The sequence below is a fragment of the Entelurus aequoreus genome, linkage group LG10 (assembly GCF_033978785.1).
Source record: "Entelurus aequoreus isolate RoL-2023_Sb linkage group LG10, RoL_Eaeq_v1.1, whole genome shotgun sequence".
In the NCBI taxonomy this organism is placed as follows: domain Eukaryota; kingdom Metazoa; phylum Chordata; class Actinopteri; order Syngnathiformes; family Syngnathidae; genus Entelurus; species Entelurus aequoreus.
In genome coordinates this window covers 16,489,292-16,512,610 of record NC_084740.1, presented here as the reverse complement: position 1 = coordinate 16,512,610, position 23,319 = coordinate 16,489,292, and the positions used below count along the sequence as shown (strand labels likewise).

Sequence of the window (23,319 nt, the reverse complement as noted above, 5' to 3'; positions counted from 1 at the left end):
TTTTACAATGAAGTAAATGAGTTACAACTCAATTACTTTTTGGGAGACATAATTTGTAACTGTAACTATTTACTTTTTAAAGGTAAGATGACCAACACTGGTACTGGATGGTTAATGCTGCTTTTTACAGAGGGTTTACTATCGACCGACAAAAATGTGTCTTCTATTCACCACCCAAATGCTCCTACTTCCTGTTGCTTTACCAAATACCAACCTGGGATTGGGTGGGAGGAGTTGGTTTTGCTCTATTAAGATTGCACATAAAATAACTAAACATTTCTTCTCATTACTATGTTAATAATTTGCGCACCAACATTTTTGGGAAAAAAAAGTTGGGAGTGGGTTAACTGCTAGGACTTTATTTTATGACTTTATTCTATGACCTAAAATGAGTTGTTATGAGTGTATGCAAATGAGGAATTTGTTCAGGAAGGTATTTTGTTGTGGTAGTGTGTGAATGTAAAACACACGCACATACACATTCACGCACGTAGACACACACACACACACACACACACACACACACACACACACACACACACACACACATAAAGGGCCGTTTACCGCGACCTTATCAGATTTTCTGAATAATGTATGCGTTAACCTCACCAGTAAAGCATTGTGCATAATTGCGTGACATCCCTCCTATCCGTCATTTTGGCCATTAAGAGACACATTTCTGCTCCAAGCACCTGCCCTGGTAATTAAAACTTTAGATATTTATTATAAACTCTTTCCTCAGGATGTCTGGTATCTTTAAACTGAAATGTTCCTACACTTGACAGAACACATTGTTCTGCACGGAGTGAAGAGAAAAGCTGCTGTTATTTCCTTGGCTGATTTGTGAATAAACATCAAGTCGGCATGTAAAGGTACGCCAACATCACATAGTGGAACGTGCCTCGGGGTTTAAGATCACAGTTTGGTACAGGACGTGCCAGAATTATGTGTACCGTATTTTCCGGACCATAGGGCACAGCGGATTGTACGGCGCACTGCCGATTAATGGTCTATTTTCGATCTTTTTTCATATATAAGGCGCACCTTATATATGAAAAAAACGCATTAAAGGTGTCATATATATATATATATATATATATATATATATATATATATATATATATATATATATATATATATATATATATAGTTTTTCTAAATTAAAAACACTTCCTTGTGGTCTACATAACATGTAATGGTGGTTCTTTGGTCAAAATGTTGCATAGATGATGTTTTGCAGATCATCTTCAAGCCGCTTTCTGACAGTCGCTTCAGGATGCGTCGTTTCGTGGGCGGTCTTATTTACGTGGCTCACCTTCGGCAGCGTCTTCTCCCCGTTATCTTTGTTGTAGCGGTGTAGCGTGCAAGGACGGGAGTGGAAGAAGTGTCAAAAGATGGAGCTAACTGTTTTAATGACATGCAGACTTTACTTCAATCAATAACGGAGCTGCATCTCCTCATCCACCGAAAATGTGTCCCGTGAAAAACCGTCCGACCGGCACTCTCTAATAACTAAAGTTCCTTTGGTGAATAATGTAAACTCACTACACCGGTATGTTTTAGCGCTTTCATGGCGAGTTTACTGACAGATATAAGTAAGAACTTTACACTACTTTATATTAGAAATGTCAACAGCGGAGGATGAATGTCCCATAACAAGAAGAAGCTTATCAACTACAGTGTCAGCACGGACTACAAAGGCGCAATTTTTCAAGACTCATGCAGATCCCAAATACAGATCAGCAGGTACCAGAAGGTAAGAAAAGTTGCTTTTGCATAATATTGCAAAACAAAACGCCAGATAATATGTCTTACCTTATACACACACCATAAAAATACTCGTATGGTGAAGCACAGTACAATCCATCAAGCGGTGCAGCTTCATAGCTTACCAAAGTCACACTAAAACATTTTGACAGATTTTTGAGCGCCTGGTGTAGTAATGCTCTATAAATCAAATCTGATTTCAATAGGCTTCTTGGAAGACATTTTGTTTTGGGCAAAATATGCAAATACTGGCGCATCAGCTTGCGGTATGTAAAATGCGTTTGATTGTGTTTTTGTGTTTGAAACCAATATTTACATGCAGTAGCAAAGGTTTGAAGTCTAATTAAAACCTTGAGTGTCATTAGGATGAAAATCATTATTTACGCTTATTACTTACATTTGTACGCTGCTCTGGGTTTCTGCTCTGCCGTCTTTCTCCTCGCTCGATAGTGTAGGGAGCTCTAAGAGCTTACTTGCTTTGAGGGAAATACTTCGACCCTTCCACTCTACCTCACGGATAATTACAATGCCTTTTGATTGACGTGAACGCGGCAGGGCTAAAACAAGTGGGGAAGAGGGGCATTAGAATTGGGCCTTACTCTCTGAGTTTGTAAACAATAACAAAAACGACCAACAAATTTACTTTGGAATAAAAAACCCAAAACCGGTGAAGTTGGCACGTTGTGTAATTCGTAAATAAAAACAGAATACAATGATTTGCAAATCATTTTCAACTTATATTCAATCGAATAGACTGCAAGGACAAGATATTTAATGTTCTAACTAAGAAACGTATTTTGTTTTTTTGCAAATAATAATTAACTTAAAATTTAATGGCAGCAACACATTGCAAAAAATTTGGCACAGGGGCATTTTTACCACTGTGTTACATGGCTTTTCCTTTTAACAACACTCAGTAAACGTTTGGGAACTGAGGAGACACATTTTTGAAGCTTTTCAGGTGGAATTATTTCCCATTCTTGCTTGATGTACAGTTTAAGTTGTTCAACAGTCCCGGGTCTCCGTTGTCGTATTTTAGGTTTCATAATACGCCACACATTTTCAATGGGAGACAGGTCTGGACTAAAGGCAGGCCAGTCCAGTACCCGCACTCTTTTATTATGAAGCCACGCTGTTGTAACACGTGGCTTGGCATTGTCTTGCTGAAATAAGCAGGGGCGTCCATGATAACGTTGCTTGGGTGGCAACATATGTTGCTCCAAAACCTGTATGTACCTTTCAGCATTATGGCGCCTTCACATATGTGTAAGTTACCCATGCTTTGGGCACTAATACACCCCCATACGGATGGTTATTTTCTTCTTGGTTCCGGAGGACACGACGTCCACAGTTTACAAAAACAATTTGAAATGTGGACTCGTCAGACCACAGAACATTTTTCCACTTTGCATCAGTCCATCTTAGATGAACTCGGGCCGAGCGAAGACGGCGGAGTTTCTGGGCGTTGTTAATAAATGGCTATTTTTATAAAATTGATACATTTTAACTTGCACTTACAGATGTAGCGACAAACTGTAGTTACTGACAGTGGTTTTCAGAAGTGTTCTTGAGCCCATGTGGTGATATCCTTTACACACTGATGTCGCTTATTGGTGCAGTACTGCCAGAGGGATTGAAGGTCTGTAATATCATTGCTGTCGTGCAGTGATTTCTCCAGATTCTGTTTGAACTGTTTGTCCAAAGGTTGTTTTCTGCAGGGGATGTCAAGGTCTCCTCTGCAGGAGGCTCTGGTGCCAAAACCTCTGTCAGTTCTCAGTTTAAAGTATGTGGAGAGTGGGGCTGAGGTGAGTCCACGAAGAACTACAATTTTCAAAGTTAATTATTTTATTTTTTTACCAACATTTTACCTTTTGACAGGGGCTTTTGTTGAAGGACTTTTATAGATTTTTTTTCTAGTGACCAGGTTGTGATTCAGTAATCTATGTGGGAAAATGTCATTGAGTGGAAAAATAATTTTAGCAGACTTGATTGTCATAGGGCAACATGTTGGCTGTTGTAGAAAATGAATGGATGATTGTCACAGAACAGGGGTTTTAAACTTTTTAAATTCAAGCATATGGGACCAAACTGTAATTGATAACCACGTTATATGCAAAGAGCATATACATTTTAAAAAAACTTCAAAGGCATCTGGTGTAATGGTCACCACAGGTCACTGGGATAGTGTCAGGTCCCTGTGCGTAAAATTTAAAATATCTTCCAGTGACAGAATTTTTCCTATTTTTTGTCTTCTTTTAGAAGCAGTTTAACAACTCTTGGCTACCATTTGGAAGTGAAAGCATGAAAACAACATGGAGCAGACTAGGGGCAAGGATACAATGACTCATTTGCAGTCAGCCTCAATAAGTCACTTCAAGTGTTGATGTAGTCCAATTGAGAAATCGACTGTTTGCTGCTGCTGCTGAATTGTGGCTATCGGCGAAGCAGTAGCAATATTGGACTGTGATTCCAGTGTTCTTTCTCACATGCATTTGGGCCTATGGGCTTGTATAGGCTTGTGTGCAGCATGAACAACATATGTATATACATATACATATAGTACTCTACATATAGAGTATTGTATTTTTTTCAGACTATAAGGTGCACTTAAAATGTTTTCATTTCTTTAAAAAATTGACAGTGCGCCTTAGAACCCAGTGCGCCTTGTATATGTACTAATTCTGATTGTGCTTACTGACCTTGAAGCCTGCTCAGTGGCCTTGTGGTTAGAGTGTCCGCCCTGAGATCGGTAGGTCGTGAGTTCAAAGACTATAAAAATGGGACCCATTACCTCCCTGCTTGGCACTCAGCATCAAGGGTTGGAATTGGGGGTTAAATCTCCAAAATGATTCCCGGCTGCTGCTCACTGCTCCCCTCACCTCCCAAGGGATGGAACAAGGGGATGGGTCAAATGCAGAGGGTAAGTGTGTGACTATCTGTGGTACTTTTAACTTTAACTTGAACCCATTGAACCTGGTGTAAAGACCCGTCGATGGCAGTTACACATAAAAGCTACGTGTGGACTGCAAGTTGACACCTGTTCAATAAATGATGCTAGAAAGTACCCGTAAGCAAGACAAAAACGTCAATGTTTCAATGAGAACATTACACACGGCACTCAAAAATCTGTCAAAATGTTTTAGTATGATTTTGGTACACTACGAAACCGCACCGCTTTGATGAACTGTCGGCGCATAACGGCTACCGTAGTCAGACGTGCTTTATTTCAACAAACGGGTATTATTATGGTGCGTGTATAAGGACTCCAAAATGGCACTTATTAAAATATATTATCTGGCATTTTGTTTCGCCTTATTATGCAAAACTAACTTTACTTTACTTACCTATTCGTACCTGCTGATGTGTATTTTGGGATCTGCATAAGTCCCGAAAACCAACCCTTGATGCTGAGTGCCAAACAGGGAGGTAATGGGTTACATTTGTATAGTCTTTGGTATGATTCGGCCGGGGTTTGAACTCACAACCTACCGATCTCAGGGCGGACACTCTAACCACTAGGCCACTGAGTAGGTGGGGATCGAACCAGGAACCCTCAGGTAGCTGGCACGGCCTCTCTCCCAACTACGCCACGCCGTCCCCCAATCAGTTCGGAGATGTATTTTGGGCCAGGCCCATTGAGAGATTTATAAACTATTAGAATAATCTTAAAGCTTATTCTATGGCATACTAATAGCCAGTTTAGAGACTTGAGTACTGGTGTAATGTGTTCTGCTTTCTTGGTTCTTGTTAGAACTCGAGCAGCAGCATTTTGAATGAGCTGTAGCTGTTTAATAGCTCTCTTTGGGAGGCCTTCGAAGAGACTGTTGTCGTAGTCCATTGGTGTCAAATTCTGGCCAGCGGGCCAAAATTGGCCCGCCGTGTAATTTCATTTGGCCCTTGAGGCAATATCAAATTAACACTAGAGCTGCCCCGCCGATTATATACAGCGGCGGTCCAGCGGTTACACCGCATTCACCGCTAATTCTCATACTTGCCAACCCTCCGGGGAGACTCCCAAATTTCAGTGCCCCTCCCAAAAATCCGTCCCGAGCTATTTTGTAGTGTCCCGGAAGAGTTAGTGCTGCAAAGGGTTCTGGGTATTTGTTCTGTTGAGTTTATGTTGTGTTACGGTGCGGATGTTCAACCGAAATGTGTTTGTCATTCTTGTTTGGTGTGGATTCACAGTGTGGCGTATATTTATAACAGTATTAAAGTTGTTTATACCGTCACCCTCAGTGTGACCTGTATGGCTGTTGACCAAGTATGGATTGCATTCACGTGTGTGTGCGTACAGAAGCCGCACATATCTTGTGACTGGGCCGGCACGTTGTTAGAATGGATGAAATGCGGACGTGACAACAGCTCGTAGAGGACGTTAAAGGCAGTGCCTCCCCCAAGAATGTGGTCCGGGTGGAATACGAGATATAATGACTGATGAACACCTTTCTTCGATAATGAAGGTTGCCTCAGCTCAAAGCCTGAGCCCCGACATTAATGAACTAGCATCAAAGAAAAGATGCCAGGCTTGGGCACATCAGATTAGATCAGTGTGTTGCAAACTGAGCAGTTTAAAGTCCTGAATGGTTGGTTTATTCATTGTTAAACTTAATGTTGATATTTACCTCAGAAGGCTGCAAATAGAAAAGAGGCATTACATTTTTATTTAAATTGTATTTGATATGCCGTTGATATTTTTTAATTATTATTATTATTATTTGAAACTCGATTTTGCATGTCACTATAAAGTTATATAAGCCTTGCTTGTTCAACGCAAAACTTGTTTGGGTCCCTATTAAAAGGTTAATTTGTTCAACCTTGGCCCGCGGCTTTGTTCAGTTTTAAATTTTGGCCGACTCAGTATTTGAGTTTGACACCCATGCCGTAGTCTAACCTGCCATAGTCAATAAGGTCCTTCTTTCTCTTTGTTCTCTTGTTGTGGGGCATTCATCCTCCACTGTTGCCATTTCTAATACAAAGTAGCGTAAAGTTCGAACTTACTCGGTCAGTAGACTCGCTATGAAAGGGTAACAACTACAACACAGGTGGCAGGGAGAAAACACAGTCGAAGACCGCCCACCAAATGGCACATTCTGAAAACGACTTGACGATGGTCTGTCAAATATAATCTTTGCAAAATGTTGACGAAAGAACCACCATTACATGTTATGTTGTGTTTGACATGTAGAAATAAATTCATAATATGACCCCTTTAAAGGCCTACTGAAATGAATTTTTTTTATTTAAACGGGGATAGCAGATCTATTCGATGTGTCATACTTGATCATTTCGCGATATTGCCATATTTTTGCTGAAAGGATTTAGTATAGAACAACGACGATAAAGATTGCAACTTTTGGTATCTGATAAAAAAAAGGCTTGCCCCTACCGGAAGTAGCGTGACGTAGTCAGTTGAACATATACGCAAAGTTCCCTATTGTTTACAATGATGGCCGCATGAAGTGAGAGAGATTCGGACCGAGAAAGCGACAATTTCCCCATTAATTTGAGCGAGGATGAAAGATTTGTGGATGAGTAAAGTGCAAGTGAAGGACTAGTGGGGAGTTGAAGCTATTCAGATAGGGAAGATGCTGTGAGAGCCGGGGGTGACCTGATATTCAGCTGGGAATGACTACAACAGTAAATAAACACAAGACATATATATACTCTATTAGCCACAACACAACCAGGCTTATATTTAATATGCCACAAATTAATCCTGCATAAAAACACCTGCGTGTTTGTTATGCTAGCTCCTAGCTCCTATGCTAGCTCCTAGCTCCATAGAACACGCCAATACAATTCAAACACCTGATCAACACACACAATCACTCAGCCCAAAAGACCGTTCACCTAACCCAAGGTTCATAAAGCTTATATATTTTAAAAAAGTTACGTACATACGCAAAAAAAAGTTGCGCACATACGGTCAAGCGATCAAATGTTTAGAAGCCAAAGCTGCATACTCACAGTAGCACGTCTGCGTCTTTGTCATCCAAATCAAAGTAATCCTGGTAAGAGTCTGTGTTGTCCCAGTTCTCTACAGGCGTCTGTGTATCGAAGTCAAAAGTCCTCCTGGTTAGAGTCTCTGTTATCCGAGTTCTTCCATCTTGACTGCATCTTTCGGGAATGTAAACAAAGAAGCGCCGGCTGTGTACTGTTGTTGCTGACTTCGTTCGAAAAATACGTCCATTTCGCACCGACAACTTTCTTCTTTGCTTGCTCAGCTTCTTTCTCCATAATGCAATGAACATGATTGCAACAGATTCACGAACACAGATGTCCAGAATACTGTGGAATTATGAAATGAAAACAGAGCTTTTTCGTATTGGCTTCAATGTGGAAGGCATACCCGTGTTCCCCGGTCTACGTCACGCGCATACGTCATCCTCAGAGGCGTTTCGAACCGGAAGTTTAGCGGCAAATTTAAAATGTCACTTTATAAGTTAACCCGGCCGTATTGGCATGTGTTATAATGTTAAGATTTCATCATTGATATATAAACTATCAGACTGCGTGGTCGGTAGTAGTGGGTTTCAGTAGGCCTTTAATGCGCCTTACAATCAGGTGTGCTTTGTGTATGAAAATAGAGCTGTTTATCGACATTGCGCCTTAAAATCCGGTGCAGTTTATGATCCGAAAAATACGGTACGCTTGGTCATGCATCCATGAGAGTATGTTTATGAGTATTTACTTACACGATGTACACCCTTTTGGTATTTTTTTCAGTGCAACGGTCTGTCTGGTTGATAATGGAAAAAGTAAATACGGGAAAAGAAAAGTAATGGACTACAAAAAAAGATATCCCACTGGCTTCAGCACAGGGAGAATACTTGATACGCAGACTTATCCAGGAAATCCATTCCGTTTGAGATGTCTTTGTGGTTGATGATTGAAGACAAGGGAGGTGCATGAGAGACATAGCAGGTGTACGCACTTTGAGTGTATTATCCAAGCAAGGCGCCCCTCCACTGAGAATCGCTATACCTTGCCAGGCTTCGCCTTCTTACATCAATCGCAAGACGAGCTCTAAACCCACACAGGCAGCTCCAATGGTGTCAGTCTAGTCTGGGGGAGGCTGTGTAAACACGGCGCAGGCGCAGTTTTCCGAGCCGGGAAAATGGAGCCATTTGCATAGATGTTTTCAACGTGTTCTACCAGAGTGCAGGGAGGAAAGGGGGAAGTAAAACAGGATGGGGGTATGCCTTTCTTGTCAGTGCAGCGTGCGCTCGCAGCCCTGCAGGATTATTTGCTACCGCGTCTGTAGTAGTATCTAAAATAATATCTAAAGAAACCTGGAAGTTCTGTTTTGCTGCCTCCGGTTTTTAATTCTTGTGGATGTGCCAACGAATTTACTTTGCTGAGGAATTTTCTAAATGAGTTTACAGAACAGACACATTCATCCACATTCATCCATTGATGTACAATTAGTCAATTCAGGATATTGTGAAAGCTGGAGACTATCCCATCTCACAAGAGATTGCCCGACAAACCCGAGCCCCACAGGTGCTCAGTTGGGTTCAGGTCTTAAGAATACATACTTGCTAGGGATGTCCGATAATGGCTTTTTGCCGATATCCGATATTCCGATATTGTCCAACTCTTTAACTACCGATACCAACCGATACCGATATATACAGTCGTGGAATTAACACATTGTTATGCCTAATTTGGACAACCAGGTATGGTGAAGATAAGGTCCTTTTTTTTTTCAAAATAACAAAATAAAATAAGATAAATACATTTAAAATATTTTCTTGAATAAAAAAGAAAGTAAAACAATATAAAAACAGTTACATAGAAACTAGTAATTAATGAAAATGAGTAAAATGAACTGTTAAAGGTTAGTACTATTAGTGGACCAGCAGCACGCACAATCGTGTGTGCTTACGGACTGTATCCTTTGCAGAGTGTATTGATATATATTGATATATAATGTACGAACCAGAATATTAATAGCAGAAAAAAACAACCCTTTTGTGTGAATGAGTGTAAATGGGGGAGGGAGGTTTTTTGGGTTGGTGCACTAATTGTAAGTGTATCTTGTGTTTTTTATGTTGATTTAATTTTTTTTTAAAAACACAAAAAAAAAACAATACCGATAATAAAAAAAACGATACCGATAATTTCCGATATTACATATTAAAGCATTTGCCTTTGGGCTCCAAGGCACATTTTTTTCATTGAAAAAAATTCCAAGGCACAACACCAGCAGAAAACATTAAAAAATGAAACTCAGGAGCCAATATTGACAGTAAAAAGTTGTTCTCACAATTGTTGGATATGAATTCAAACCATAACCAAGCACGCATCACTATAGCTCTTGTCTCAAAGTAGGTGTTCTGTCACCACCTGTCACATCACGGCGTGACTTATTTAGACTTTTTTGGTGTTTTCCTGTGTGTAGTGTTTTAGTTCTTGTCTTGCGCTCCTATTTTGGTGGCTTTTCCTCTTTTGTTGGTATTTTCCTGTAGCAGTTTCATGTCTTCCTTGAACGCTATTCCCCGCACCTGCTTTGTTTTCGCAATCAAGACTATTTAAGTTGTGCGGACACTATTCTTCTTTGTGTGGACATTGTTGATTGTCATGTCATGTACGGATGTACTTTGTGGACGCCGTCTGCTCCACACGCTGTAAGTCTTTGCTGTCGTCCAGCATTCTGTTTTTGTTTACTTTGAAGCCTGTTCAGTTTTAGTTTCGGTTTGCATAGCCTTCCCTAAGCTTCAATGCCTTTTCTTAGCAGCACTCACCTCTTGTTTATTTTTGGTTTAAGTGTTAGATACCTTTTTACCTTCACCCTGCCTCCCGCATATTGTGATCACGACAAACCATGTTCCCGACATCTACAAAGCAAATAGCTACCTGCTGTCACCTACTGATATGGAAGAGTATTACACGGTTACTCTGCCAAGCTCCAGACAGCACAAACACTCAACAACGGCACTTTTGCGGATTATAATTACTGGTTTGCAAAAAATATTTTTAACCCAAATAGGTGAAATTACATAATCTCACACGGCACACCAGACTGTATCTCACGACACACCAGTGGTTAAAAAACACTGCCATAGCATGTTGTAAAACAAAAAAATTGTGATTATTATTTTTGCCATAATCGTCAAGCCCTAGTTAGAACTATACTTTGTATTAGAAATGGCAACAGCGGCGGATGCATGTGCATGTACGAACCAGTCTGCCCCACAACAAGAGAATTGACAAAAATAAACGTCGGACTCTCGCAAAGCTCTTCTGGCAAAACTTTACCATATATGGAGATGTCCGCCGATGTCACAAGTTGAAATAATGTCACAAATGGGGAAACAAATCCCATTAACTCGTTTGAAGGAAGTATGAAAGAAGGCAATATTGTTTTATAAATATCTCTGCCATGCCTCCGTGGTTTGATGTAAAATGTTCCCAAAACCACAAAAACAGGTAAAAAACAGTTGGTTTTGCATAATAGATGCACTTTAATGCTGCCAATATTGGTGCTTATTTCATAGTTCTGGACCTAAAAATTATGTTTTCAGGTAAAATTCCCCACTAAATAGACACAGTAGTGATTTAAGGCCTGTTTTGTAGCAAGTTTCAGCACATTTTTTAACGCCAAAATGTGGGCGAGCCCGCATCAACCTGCTGACGTCACCTGCGGAAAACTGGAGGCAATGTCATATTGTGTAGTATGTGTTTTAAAAGCATATCCATCACAAATAACGATATTTTTGCGCATAATTTGAAATACTTAGCAAATGCCTGCCCGATGTATTGTTGCAAATTATAGCAATACAACTAAAGAAGTGGTCAGCCTGCATACATTTCCAAATGATGGTAATGTAAAGTAAGTATGGACCTCTCCAGTCAAATTGACTTGCGCAAAATGGAACGGACCGGGCAAGAAGAATGTAGATCGCAGCGATCATTTTAATGATTCCGACTTTGAAGAAGAAGGGTATTGGTAAGAATTTAAATGGAGAGGGGTGAAAAAAAGACTCAATCCAAACACATTATGAAAATCAGGAGAACCCTGGAGGGGAGAAAGACTAATTCAGAATTTGTGGTAAATGGAGAAAAAAGAGCTGACCCTGCGCTCAAAAACAAGACAAAAATAAGGTAAGCCACTAGTTTTGTGTTTTGTGTTCTCTTCTACTGATGTTTTCCTCATGCTGAAAGAGCATGAGGAAACATAAGCTATGGTGTCTATGGAAGAGGAGATGATAGAGAAAGGACGTCCGATAATGGCGATATTTTAATTTTGTCATATTTCTTTTTTGCTCATAATCTTACCCATGTGACTTTTGAACTAATAATCATTGACCAGGGTGACAAAAACAGTGGAAAAAAAATTGATCAAAATAATGGTTTTATATGCCTTTATCTACACTGTCAATCAATCAGTCAATCAATCAATGTTTATTTATACAGCCCTAAATCACAAATGTCTCAAAGGGCTGCCCAAGCCACAACGACATCCTCAGTTCAGAGCCCACATAAGGGCAAGGAAAAACTCACAACCCAGCGGGACGTCGATGTGAATGACTGTCAGTTCTGCAGGTGACGTCACACCAAAGAGGGGCGGCATATCGAGTCTCGTGCTGGAAAGGGGGCGTTCCAAGTACCGTATTTTTCGGACTATAAGGCGCACTTAAAATCCTTTAATTTTCTCAAAACTCGACAGTGCGCCTTATAACCCGCCTAATGTACGGAATAATGTTGGTTATGCTCACTGACTTTGAAGCTATCTTATTTGGTACATGGTGAAATGATAAGTATGACCAGTAGATGGCAGACACACATAAGAGATACGTGTAGACTGCAATATGACTCATGTAAACAACGCCAACATGTTATATGTTCCATTGAAAATATAGAACATTACGCACGGCGCTAAAAAATCTATCAGAATGTTTAGTACGACTTTGGTAAGCTATGAAGCCGCACCGCTTGATGAATTGTACTGTGCTTCAACAAAGGAGTATTACTATGGTGTGTGTATAAGGTAAGACATATCTGGAGTTTTGTTTCGCAATATTATGCAAAAGCAACTTTTCTTACCTTCTGGTACCTGCTGATCTGTATTTGGCATCTGCATAAGTCCTGAAAATGCTTCCAACTTTGTAGTCCGTGCCGACGACGTAGTCGATAAGTTTCTTATTTTTCTCTACCTTCATGTTATGGGACATTCATCCTCCGCTGTTGCCATTTCTAATATAAAGTAGTGTAAAGTTATTAGTTATATCTGTCAATAAACTCACCATGAAAGCGCTAAAACATACCGGTGTAGTGAGTTTATATTAATCACCCAAGGAACTTTAGTTATTAGAGAGTTCCGGTCGGACGTTTTTTCCACGGGACACATTTCCGGCATTGTTGTTGCACTAGTGAGATGCTGCTCCGTTATTGATTGAAGTAAAGTCTGAATGTTATTAAAACAGTTAGCTCCATCTTTTGACACTTCTTCCACTCCCGTCCTTGCACGCTACACCGCTACAACAAAGATGACGGGGAGAAGACGCTGCCAAAGGTAAGCCACGTAAATAAGGCCGCCCACAAAACGGCGCATTCTGAAGCGACTGTCAGAAAGCGGCTTGAAGATGATCAGTAAAACATACAGATAACACTTTAGTATGGGGAACATATTCTAAGTAACAAAGACTTAAGGGTTAGGGTTATAGTAGTTGTGTGTTTTGTTATGTAAGAACAGACCATATTCATTTAGTGGTATTAAAGGGAGAATCATATAAAACAACTTCCTTACTTAGTACTAATAAGCAATAATTCTGAGGTTATTGAGGGAAGACTCTTAGTTAATGACTTACTGGTTGTATAATAAGGCCATGCAGAATAAGGCTTTAATAAGCACTTAATAATGACTAGTTAAGAGCCAAAATGTTACTAATTTGCATATTAATAAACAACTAATTAATGGTGAATATGTTCCCCATACTAAAGTGTTACCAAGTTAAAGTTAAAGTACCAATGATTGTCACACACACACTCGGGAATCATTTTGGTGATTTAACCCCCCATTCCAACCCTTGATGCTGAGTGTCAAGCAGAGAGGTAATGGGTCCCATTTTTATAGTCTTTGGTATGACTCGGCCGGGGTTTGAACTCACAACCTCCCAGTCTCAGGACGGACACTCCAACCACAAGGCCACTGAGCTGGTCAACATAAACTATGCAACATTTTGACCAAAAAACTACCATTACATGTTATGTAGACCACAAGGAAGTGTTTTCAACTTAGAAAAAATATATAATAATATGACCCCTTTAATGCACCTTTTGTATGAAAATAGACCTGAGTAGACCCGCTCAACAGCAGTGCGCTCCGGGAAAATACGGTACACTTAGTTATCTACCGATTACCCCTAAACTATTTGATATTACGGGAAATGACTGACAGATTCATTTTCAGGAGCAAAAAAAAAAAAAAAATAACGTGTTAATGAAATTTCGGTCATTTGGACACTCTGGATTCTTTAAGATGTCAGATTAAAACGACTCCCATTGGCTGCACACTCAGAAGTGACGCAAGATCACAGTGCTCATTTGTTAATGTTAGAATAATTATGTATACGTTATCACACAACTCTTATGCTTAAAGGCCGTTGCTATAGTTATTATCAATTGTGCTGAAGTTTTACTTTTCTATCTGTGCAAAGGCACAACTTGTAATCTTCCATTGCGAGTTGTCTCGTATCAGCAGTTTGTTTACAGGCCCTGCCTGCTCACAGTCAAGGACGGACATCGAGTACCTCAACGCAGATACAACAGAGACTGGGCGAAATCACGAGCGTCAGCACATTTCCATTCTGAATAATCATGTATTGTGTCTACTGGGGCTGCTTGCATTACCCCTCCCTTCAGAAGCAGCCTCAGTGATGTTAACTAGGGACCTCCCGAATAAATAGAGGAGCACTTGGGACTGTACCTTAGAGCGTAGGGTGAAACTGTAACCGAGTGTACAGCCCAATACGTCTCTCCTCATGAGCAAAATTCAACTCTGTCTCTGCTTGATTCCTTGCTTCTTGTCTCGTTTATTAGATAGTTTGGTGTTTGAACCTGACAGTTAAGGACATGCGATGACATGATGAATGCGATACTCGGATCAGAAGGTGTTACGTAAGAACCTGTGACGGACAAGGTATTGCATGTCAATGTGTTGGCGTGAGACACCACAAACATAATGTCGGTCAGGTGAGAGGCTATTCACGATGGTGTATGCAGCTTCACATCACGAGATGATGCATATTAAAGATGTCCCTTCGAGTGGGGGGAGACCACAAGACAGGACACGCTGATGGATTTACAACACCCCCCCGACTCAGTCAGAGTGTCGGAGGAAGCTGCCGTGCAGAGGGAAATATAATAGGTGCTCTGACCCATTTTGTTGAGTGTGACAACCAGCCTCTCAAGGAAGGCAATCCAGAGAAATATTGTGAATAAGCGGGCGAGTAAAACTAACAAATACAGACAGCCTGGCCCTCTCGATGTGTCCCCGAGGACCTAATAATGAAAAATGGTTTACAAACAAATGTCAGTGGCGGGGAAAAATAGTCTCTTCTAAAGCATTCCCCGGTTGCTCCTTTGCGAGACTTGTACACAGTGAAATCATGAAGTGGATGGATATATTCTTCAACGATGTCGTGAAGCAGGGGTGTCAAACGTACGGCCCGAGGGCTCAGGATTCATCCGGCCCGTGGGATGAGTTTGCTAAGTATAAAAATTAACCTGAAGTTTTTGAATGAAAGAAACTGCTGTTCTAAATGTGTCCACTGGATGTCCCTATAACAATCCTTTGTATCTTTGTAGATGATGCTACATATGTACAAAATGATCGTAGCACAGCAGTCGAGGAAAATCAAATCAAACTACATAAATAACATACTGTAATTTGATTTTGATATAATTGTTGGTAACACTTTAGTATGGGGAACATATTCACCATTAAGTAGTTGCTTATTAACATGCAAATTAGTAACATATTGACTCTTAATTAGTCATTATTAAGTACTTAATAATGCCTTACTCTGCATGGCTTTATTATACAACCTAATACAACCTAACCCTAACCCTAACCCTGTAACCCTAACCCTAACCAAATAACTCTAAATTAAGTCTTTGTTACTTAGAATATGTTCCCCATACTAAAGTGTTACCTAATTTGTTTTATCTTGATAGATTGAAAATTAACACCAATGAGTTGACTAATGAACATTTATTCAGAAAATATAAATAATGAAAAATAAAGTATATATTAGGGGTGTGGGAAAAAATTGATTCAAATTCGAATCGGGATTCTCACATTGTGCGATTCAGAATCGATTCTCATTTATTTAAAATCGATTTTTGAATTTTTTTGAATTATTTAAATTTGTATTTTTTTTATTTTTAATTTTTTTAATTAATCAATCCAACAAAACAATACACAGCAATACCTTAACAATGCAATCCAATTCCAAAACCAAACCCGACCCAGCAACACTCAGAACTACAATAAACAGAGCAATTGAGAGGAGACACAAACACGACACAGAACAAACCAAAAGTAGTGAAACAAAAATGAATATTATCAACAACAGTATCAACATTAGTTACAATTTCAACAAAGCAGTGATTAAAAATCCCTCATTGACATTATCATTAGACATTTATAAAAAAAAGAACAATAGTGTCACAGTGGCTTACGCTTGCATCACATCTCATAAGCTTGACAACACACTGTGTCCAATATTTTCACAAAGATAAAATAAGTCATATTTTTGGTTCATTTAATAGTTAAAACAAATTGACATTATTGCAATCAGTTGATAAAACATTGTCATTTACAATTATAAAAGCTTTTTACAAAAATCTACTACTCTGCTTGCATGTCAGCAGACTGGGGTAGATCCTGCTGAAATCCTATGTATTGAATGAATAGAGAATCCTTTTGAATCGGGAAAAAATCGTTTTTGAATCGAGAATCGTGTTGAATTGAAAAAAAAAAATCGATTTTGAATCGAATCGTGACCCCAAGAATCGATATGAATCGAATCGTGGGACACCCAAAGATTCACAGCCCTAGTATATATACTATTAACCGCAACAGGTAACTGTAAAAAACAACAACAACAACATTATAATTTGCACAATTTCAGAATGTTCTTGTTCTATTTTTAAACAAAGAACACAATCTGAAATTGTCTTTGTTTTTAAGTTATCGTGCCATGATTTTACCAGTCCGGCCCACTTGGGAGTAGATTTTTCTCAATGTGGCCCCCCATCTAAAATGACTTTGACACCCCTGACATAAATGAACTACTATTACATTTAGTGAATTTATACGTTAGACGTTGTTTTTTTAACATGCATCATAAATTAGGGGTCTCGGCTTGCAAACACTAATTACTAGTGATGGGTAAATGGCGCCTCAGCGAGGGTATGGCACACTTTCTAGCTGTATTGACACAGCACGGAGACGGTGTTGGCAGTGTGAGGCAGTAGCTCGTTACATGTAGCGAAGCTACATGACTTAACCGGCAGTAGTTTGCTACTTTTCAAACGAGTAGTGATTTCTGTAGCGTAGCTATTTTTAGACCTAATACGTAGCAGGTAGCTTAGCTACAAAGCTACAAGCTACAAAGAAGAGTGAAGGAAAAGAGCATAACATAACTAATACCAACTGTTCCAGAACAACACACAAGTATTGTGTTTATGTCAGACGTTGTTTTTATTTACTGTAGGCAGAGAAAATGAATAACAATATAGGGGTGGGCCAAGGAAAATGTACACAAAAATAAATGCATACAGTGGGTTGTGGGGACCCCCAGAGGGAGTTGTAGGGTGTCCCCTGCTAAATGAAAGTTAATAGTAATAGACCCTTATTGGGGCCATTTGGTTTCATATGTACACTTTCAGTTACATTAACATTATTACCTATATAAGAACTTAAAGGCCTACTGAAACCCACTACTACCGACCACGCAGTCTGATAGTTTATATATCAATGATGAAATCTTAACATTGCAACACATGCCAATACTGCCGGGTTAACTTATAAAGTGCAATTTTAAATTTCCCGCGAAACTTCCGGTTGAAAACGTCTATGTATGATGACGTATGCGTGTGACGTCACGGAGTGAACGGAAGTATTCGGACCCCATTGGATCCAATACAAAAAGCTCTGTTTTCACCACATAATTCCACAGTATTCTGGACATCTGTGTTGGTGAGTCTTTTGCAATTTGTTTAATGAACAATGAAGACTGCAAAGAAGAAAGCTGTAGGTGGGATCAGTGTATTAGCGGCAGACTACAGCAACACAACGAGGAGGACTTTGAGATGGATAGCAGACGCGCTAGCCGCCGACCTCACCTCAACTTCCTCCGTCTCCGGGCCGCCGACCGCATCTATGATCGGGTGAAGTCCTTCGTCGCTCCGTCGATCGCTGGAACGCAGGTGAGCACGGGTGTTGATGAGCAGATGAGGGCTGGCTGGCGTAGGTGGATAGCTAATGTTTTTAGCATAGCTCTGTCGAGGTCCCGTAGCTAAGTTAGCTTCAATGGCGTCGTTAGCAACAGCATTGTTAAGCTTCGACAGGCTGGAAAGCATTAACCGTGTAGTTACAGGTCCATGGTTTAATAGTATTGTTGATTTTATGTCTACCCTTCCAGTCAGGGGTTCATTTATTTTGTTTCTATCTGCATTTAAGCACGATGCTATCACGTTAGCTCAGTAGCTAAAGAGCTTCGCCGATGTATTGTCGTGGAGATAAAAGTCACTGTGAATGTCCTTTTTGCGTTCTCGACTCTCATTTTCAAGAGGATATAGTATCCGAGGTGGTTTAAAATACAAATCCGTGATCCACAATAGAAAAAAAAGAAAGTGTGGAATCCAATGAACCCTTGTACCTAAGTTACAGTCAGAGCGAAAAAAGATACGTCCTGCACTGCACTCTAGTCCTTCACTCTCACATTCCTCGTAGCTTTCTCGGTCCGAATCGCTCTCCCTGCATTGTAAACAATGGGGAAATGTGAGGAGCCCTTCAGCCTGTGACGTCACGCTACTTCCGGTACAGCCAAGGCTTTTTTTATCAGCGATCAAAAGTTGCGAAATTTATCGTTGATGTTCTCTACTAAATCCTTTCAGCAAAAATATGGCAATATCGCGAAATGATCAAATATGACACAGAATGTATCTGTTATCCCCGTTTAAATAAAAAAAATGTATTTCAGTAGGCCTTTAAAATGTAGAAGTTGGGGAGGAATTTAATTTTGTTTGACTATGTTCCACCGTCGGGAAAATATGTTTACTTTAGATATGTTCAGTTTTATTGATTTCCATTCATGTAAAGATGGAGTTTGTTAAATATGTTCAGTTTTATTGATTTCCATCCATGTAAAGATGGAGTTTATTAAAGGGGAAGTGCACTTTTTGGGGGGAATTTTGCCTATCGTTCTCAATCATTGTGAAAGAAATGATTGATGACGTATGTATTTTATTTTTAATGCATTCCAAATATTAAATAAATGCGATCAAAAGTCTGCTTACAATGGATCCTGAGGGAGCCGTTCAATTCTGCCTATAAAGCCCTTAAAAAAACATCTAAACACCTCCATTAAGGTTGTATATACAGTATGTAAGTATATATGTAATATAGTAATGGGCACATTAATAATAAGATGTAATATTTACATATTTTAATCATTTTAAGCACACAAGTCACATTAATTTGAAAAACGCACTGCAGACTTCATGAGAGCGAACAAACATAATAAAACATAATTTACTGTACAAGGTCTGCTGTCATTAGGATGCTGACTGATAAGATTCTTATATTATTATATATATAAAGAATGACTCATAATCCTCGCGAAGAAAAGAGAGGTGGAGCCAAGCGTCTATTTGTTCTCGCCATTACCTGGTCTAAAGTGGCTGTCTAAATGTACCAACTTGTTGAAATTTGCCTCAGCATTCTTCTATCCAGGTAAGATCCATGATTTACGATCTACAATGAGCTTCCAAGAAGCAGGGAAGCGAGGAAACAGCTGACCACTCGATGACGTAAACATAGCAGCATAAACTGCTGATCATGTTACCGCTATAAATAGTTTGCCTGCGTTAGCGCTTGTAATAACAATATCACTAATACTTGGTTCATATTTAAATCACGACATGTAAATGGAGTATTTTTGGCGCTTTTGGGATTGGTTATTTATTGGGTTTTATGGGCAAAAGAGAGGACCTCCCATTGGCTCCGCTGTAAGCTGACATTTATTTACAAGTCACTGGGTGTTGCTGCTACACTATATTGCCTCCCCAGTATGCAGAGAGCTTCATGGAATGGGTTTCCATGGCTGAGCAGCTGCATCTAAGCCACACATCACCAAGTCCAATGCAAAGCGTGGGATGCAGTGGTGTAAAACGCGTCGCCACTGGACTCTAGAGCAGTGGAGACGCCTTCGCTGGAGTGATGGATCACGCTTTTATAAATAAATGATAAATGGGTTATACTTGTATAGCGCTTTTCTACCTTCAAGGTACTCAAAGCGCTTTGACACTATTTCCACATTCACCCATTCACACACACATTCACACACTGATGGCGGTAGCTGCCATGCAAGGCGCTAACCAGCAGCCATCAGGAGCAAAGGTGAAGTGTCTTGCCCAAGGACACAACGGACGTGACTAGGATGGTAGAAGGTGGGGATTGAACCCCAGTAACCAGCAACCCTCCAATTGCTGGCACAGCCACTCTACCAACTTCGCCACGCCGTCCATCTGGCAATCTAATGGACGAGTCTGGGTTTGGAGGTTGCAAGGAGAATGGTACATTTTGGACTGCATTGTGAAATTTGGTGGCGGAGGAATTATGGTGTGGGGTTGTTTTTCAGGAGTTGGGCTTGGACCCTTAGTTCCAGTGAAAGGAACTCCAGGATACCAAAACATTTTGGACAATTCCATGCTCCCAACCTTGTGGGAACAGTTTGAAGCGGGCCCCTTCCTCTTCCAACATGACTGTGCACCAGTGCACAACGCAAGGTCCATAAAGACATGGATGACAGAGTCTGGTGTGGATGCACTTGACTGGCCTGCACAGAGTCCTGACCTGAATCCGGTAGAGCACCTTTGGGATGAATTAGAACGGAGACTGAGAGCCAGGCCTTCTCCACCAACATCAGTGTGTGACCTCACCAATCCGCTTTTGGGAGAATGGTCGAAAATTCCTATAAACACACTCCGCAACCTTGTGGACAGCCTTCCCAGAAGAGTTGAAGCTGTAATAGCTGCAAAAGGTGGACCGACATCATATTGAACCCTATGGGTTAGGAATGGGATGGCACTTCAAGTTCATATGTGAGTCAAGGCAGGTGGCCAAATACTTTTTGTCATGTCTTTTGGATCATGTTTTGTTGTGTTTAGTTATGTTTGGTTTTTGGACTCTTTAGTTTCTGTTTACGCTCCATTGTTTTGTTTCCATGACAACCCATTAGTTTTCACCTGTCCTCATGTCACGCACCTGTCTCACGCTTTGCACTCGCGCACCTGTCACTAATCATGTCACTGTTATTTAAGCCTGTCTTTTTCTGTTCTGTCAATACGTGGACCTTGGGGTGTTGTGTTTTCCCGGAATGCAAAGGAAAGTTGGCGCGGGCAAGGCGTGAAGGTAAGGACATGTTTATTTTTACACTAACAAAAAGAACAAACGAAAAGCGCGCACAAGGCGGAAGTACACAAACTTGGCTAATGAAACAAACCTTGCACAAAGGCAAAAACTATAAACATGAAATATACAACACTTACTGTGGCATGAAAAACCGTGCAGGGAACAATGGCTTGGAAAGAAAGGTAGCAGACGTAGTAAGGATAATGTCACCAGGACGATCAACAGAAAAAGACAGGCTTAAATAACAGTGACATGATTAGTGACAGGTGCGCGAGTGCAAAGCGTGAGACAGGTGCGTGACATGAGGACAGGTGAAAACTAATGGGTTGTCATGGAAACAAAAACAATGGACCGTAAACAGAAACTAAAGAGTCCAAAAACCAAACATAACTAAACAAAACAAAACATGATCCAAAAGACATGACACTTTTGGCAATATAGTTTATATGGTCATCCACCATCTGCTGTATTAAAACAGTAACTACATTTGGCCCGCAAATAAAATGAAAAGTTAACAAATATGGTTGTTTTTTGTTTCTCTTAGACAAATAGTTGCACAGAAAGAAATTCAAAAAGCAATGTCAAGCTTTGCATGCCACTCACTCCTGGTATCCTTATTTTCTCATGCTAATTTGTTCGCTCTGTTGTCTTAGTTACTGGGGTTAGGCGGAGTAACGAACCAAAACCTGCGCCCCATCACCAATCAACCCTTTATTTGCAGTGGAGGCTGTTGGTTCGTCTGCTGTGTTGGGAGTCCGTTCTGGCATTTTCCTGCCACCTCCTCGATAACCTTGCAAGTATCCCCTGTGGTAAATAGAAACTCTATTATTTAGCCTCTTGGCTTTGCCCAGGCTCTCCTGGTGTATTCTTTTGACATCTTGTCGAGTACTGCCTGAAGTATCTGTGTCACGACAGACATTAAAGACTTGTTTTGACTGCTATCGCGGCTCTTCCCTGCATCTTGGGTCCATTTTAAAACTGAGTGTGACATGCAACATGGAACGCAGTACAACTCTGGCCAATGAGCCAAATAGTAAATAACATTTACCTTATTTGGCGCTATAAGATCAAACCTTGATTTAACTGAAATGATCCACAAACCAGGAGATCCACACACCAATGATATAAATACCGAGCCACACCTTTAGCTTTCGAAATGAGGTGACCTTCAACAGCAATGAAGTGTTGCATTTAGGTCAGGGGTGTCCAAACGTTTTCCACTTAGGGCCGCACACTGAAAAATCAAAGCAAGCAGGGGCCATTTTGATATTTTTTATTTAAAAAACCAATACAATATATGTATAAAAAATATACATTTAGGCCTCCACTCAAGCTTGATCCCGGTTTTGGTCAAAAAAATATAAAACATGTGTCATTGTTCAGTATTGCCGGTATTATTTTTATAATTATTCAAGTTTTAAATCTCTAGATAAACATTAGGTCTATCTGCCAATATAACGTTTTTAAAGATTTAAGTTGTATGCTCTTTTTGTCAAAGAAAACCCAGTTTTTTATGGAAAAAACACAAAATATGCAATATTTTCACCCAATAAAATTTTTAAGTGGAATATTTGACATTATTATAATAATTGGAGCCTTAAAAAGGTCAATAACTCATAACACCATTGATTTTAATTCGTTATTATTTTTTGAGCAATGACACTTAAAAACAAATCACACTAACATTATTGGGGATCCAAAAGGGTCCTACTCATTTAAGTGTTAAAAAAATAAATTATACATTTTTTTTACTGTTTACTTTTAACACAATAATCTCAATAATCTCAACTTCAGATCTATCCGCCAAATATACATTTTATTGTTGTTTATGTTTTTTGTTTGTTCGTTTGAGGCCCTTCTTTAAAAAAAAAGCTCAGTTTTTTATATGGCAAACACAAAATATG

At 39.9% G+C, this 23,319-nt stretch overlaps 1 protein-coding gene across 2 annotated transcripts in view; it reads right to left on the bottom strand.

Moving 5' to 3' along the window:
• grik4 (glutamate receptor, ionotropic, kainate 4) overlaps positions 1-23,319 on the bottom strand; it is a 1,090,788-nt gene that overhangs the window by 606,829 nt on the left and 460,640 nt on the right. The window lies entirely within an intron of this gene.